Below are 4047 nucleotides of genomic sequence, written 5' to 3' on the forward strand. Positions count from 1 at the left end.
TACCTTCCAATGTAACCATATGTTATTATATTCGTCCAGGCTGATTTGGACGGGTTATGATACATCCCATTATATATAACTTGCATATATCCAATCTTTATGGTTAACTGAAAATGTGAAAGAGATAAAGTGCAAGATATGAAACCTGAAACAGTTGGGTTCCTAACTTCCTCATGAAAGTAAAATTTGAAAAGTGGCACCAAAGTTGGGGCAACCTGTTAGGCACATATACATTAGCAATAGGTCCAAAAAAATTTAAATAAAAACAATAAGCAAAAAATATGTGATAACAAATATAAAAACGGAACCTGGTCAATCCATGGATAGAAACCCTCCTTTTAACTCATCATCATAACAACATAACATGTTGCAAGCGGTAGCCTTTTCCTCAAATACACTCGTCTTGATCCCTATTCTTTTATTTCGCCAAGTATAATGGTCTCCATACTGTATTATTCAGAATGTGATATCAATGCTTAAAACATTGATAATAGTACATGTTTACAACCTTTTGTACCAGTTACAACAAAAAGTATGTAATTAAAGAGTTATAAGGTATAGCATGTACCTTAAAACTAAGGACGTATAATACCTTTCACCATCCAATTCATCAATTTCGTTATCTGAATCTGATGAGGTTGCTTAATGACCTATACCCAATGACTATTTGAGGCAACTGTTTATTCACCTACAACTAATAATTCATTTACAAAACTCCATGGACTCGTTCTTAAATTGTTCAAAATAACATTAAACATATATATATATATATATATATATATATATATATATATATATATATATATATATATATATATATATATATATATATATATATATATATATATATATATATATATTGAATATGGAAGTAAAGTAACAGGGCAATAAAAGTGTTGTACCCCAATGCCCAATTCACCTAAATCATAATGATATTATTCTTTAACTTTACACCAACCCCTTTTCATCATATGAGAACTCGTGTTTCAAGTCTCTGAAGAACGTTGGTGTGCACAAACTCTTTAAATACAATGAACCTGAGATTATTATCATTAATTTTAACATATATCCAATGGATACGGCTATCAAAAAGCAAATTATACATTATAGGGAATTAAAAATTATATTAAATATTAGTAATTCTAACACAATATGCTAATGAGAAGTAACATAACGATAATCATAATCAGAGGTAACACAACATCTTACAATTATAAGATATAATGTTTATGTTTGATATTTTGTAGAAATAAAGACGTCAAAATAAAAACAATGATGGGAACTTTACAATGGTACCACAAAATAGGCAGAAAAACCAACATCCTCAATTAATTATTTAGAACCAAATCGTTCACTTCTGAGATATCTCAGTACTAAATGAAATTCATAGAAAGAAACATCAACTTGAAACCAATACCATAATGCACTCAAAACTGGCTAAAGGCACAAAAAACTAACAAAAAGAAAACCATCACTTAATATGAAATTTAGATATACCAAGTCAATAAAAAACGAATTAATAGCAAGATCAGGCCAAATAAGTGATAGGAGAAAGAAGGTAAACTAACGAACTAAGAATAATAGCATCGCAAGATTATAATTTTTTTCTCAAACAGATGGTTTGTATGTGAAACCCTAAAACCCTAGAGAAAACGACTAAGATATCAACAATTCAAATACAATATTAAAAAATATATATCGCACCTCAATAACTATAAAATCGAGATGATCGACAACAAATGTTCAATCCATCTGCACAGTGAACAATCAAAAACCTATTTTTGATTGAAGCGATCATAAATCGATATGAAATTGTCGAAATCGGATTAAATAGATGCATGAATATACATCCTTGTATTAATCGAATAAAATGCATTCTTGAATATACGATTGTAAATCAACGATGGCTGAAAGAAGATTATCTGCATAATGCATAATTTATTTAAAACATAAATCTGTACTACACACATATACATTCAACACAAACAATAAAAAGTAACACAAACATCAAACCTGGTACAACGTTCTTCTTTTTATCATTAGCTTGGTGATAGTAAAGAATTAGCAATTGAATTCAAATTGTTGATGAGACATGAATGTAACAACCCAAACCGTAACCGACCAAACACGACGAAATTTCAAACAAAAAAAAAATTTGTTGTTCCAGGCCATCGGCGCGCCGCGCCAAAAGGGCCGCGCGCCGCGCCAAACCCCTGCTGTTACCGGAAAGTTTAAATGCGAAAAAGATGAACGTGTTCCCGGCATATTTAGCCAAAACGCTTTTAACCGAACATTTATATATGTAAAACTAACACATAACTAAGGTTTAAACGAGTTTTACAAAGTGGGGCCCACACGTGCCCAAAACGCCGCTAAGTGTAAAAATACAAATTTAATACAAATTAGAGTTTCGACCACAAAAAGTTTAATTGCCAAACGACACAACGAGCATGGTGTTTGGGGTTAAACTACCCAAGTCTCGGTCAAACTCCAAGCCAAAGCCAAAAGCGCTTCCTAATCATCAAAGCGGGAAACTTAATCCAAGGTAATGCCCTTACCCTTATCCACACACGAACCTATAAAAAGGTAAACAACGAGAGGGTAAGCAAAGCTTAGTGAGCAAAATAATTATACATATACATATATAATCTACCTACTTGCATCACTTACACAACATCATACTCGGTTTAACATTTCGACAATCATACAACAATATTATGCATATACCATAAACCGCAAATCCACGAGTAGCTAATAATACAATAGCATACGATTCATAATTAAATACATTCAATACATAATTCACGCAACCTTGGTTAACCAATTCGAACAAGGGAAACGGTACTTACAAGACCGTTGGAGTTCATAACATCCACTAGTGTTACTTACACACCGCGTAATCACTAATCCCCCGGGTGATGTCTTGAACACCGCGACTAACTCACCCTTACGACAATGTGGCGTCTTAAACACCGCGACGAATCCACACTTCATTCAATACAATGAGTGGTGTCTTAAACACCGCGACAATTCCACTCCCATGACAATGTGGTGTCTTAAACACCGCGACAATACCACATGTCAATTAAACAATGAGTAGTGTCTTAAACACCGCGACAATACCACTCGTCAAACATACTATGAGTAGTGTCTTAAACACCGCGACAATACTACTCGTTACCTAGAATGTGGTGTCTTAAACACCGCGACAATTCCACATTCGTACACACAAATAAATACATTATATACGTACACGCATAATTATTCCACTCACCTTAGCGCCAAGATGATGATTATGCACTTCCGATCTTCAAAGCAATCGTACCTAATACATAAGTACACATTCAATTACGCAACTAGTGGAATTAACCACAATACTTACACTTGAGCATTTAATGACCCAATATGCATTAAATAGCTCGACTATACCAAAACCGCCCATAAATGGCCAAGACTCAACTAACATCAATAAAGCTAGTGAATTAAAGTCTATTAACTTCAACTAGCATAAACTTAGGGTATTTCATGCCCATTTCACCCCATTAGGTCAACCTTGACTCATTTGACCCATTTTCAAGTTTTTCATCATTTATAAGAGTGCTAATGACTAGCAACTCGATTCAACACTTACAAAACCTCAAACACATGAATAAACCCTAGGTTAACACCCTTTGGGTCATCTTTTACCAATTTAACCCAAACTAGGTCAACATTACCCATCTTGACCCATTTTAATACTTAACCCTAAAATTGGGTCAACTTCACCAAAAACCCTAACTCTTAACATTTAAGGTCTTCATACACATTTAATCACTAGGTTCCAACACAAAACACTAACATTAACCAACCTTGGTCCATTTTGACCCAATTAAAAGTCAATACACCCCTTTTGGGTCATCCACACCCAAATAACACCCCTTTACACATCATTAGAGTGTTCTAGCAATTTACTAGCTAATTAGGGTTCATAAACATCAATTAATACTTTGAAACCCTAGGTTAGTTACCATTTAGTCTTCATGACTCAAATTACCCAAGAACACCCAA

Source organism: Rutidosis leptorrhynchoides, chromosome 4 (genome assembly GCF_046630445.1).
Source record: "Rutidosis leptorrhynchoides isolate AG116_Rl617_1_P2 chromosome 4, CSIRO_AGI_Rlap_v1, whole genome shotgun sequence".
Taxonomy (NCBI): domain Eukaryota; kingdom Viridiplantae; phylum Streptophyta; class Magnoliopsida; order Asterales; family Asteraceae; genus Rutidosis; species Rutidosis leptorrhynchoides.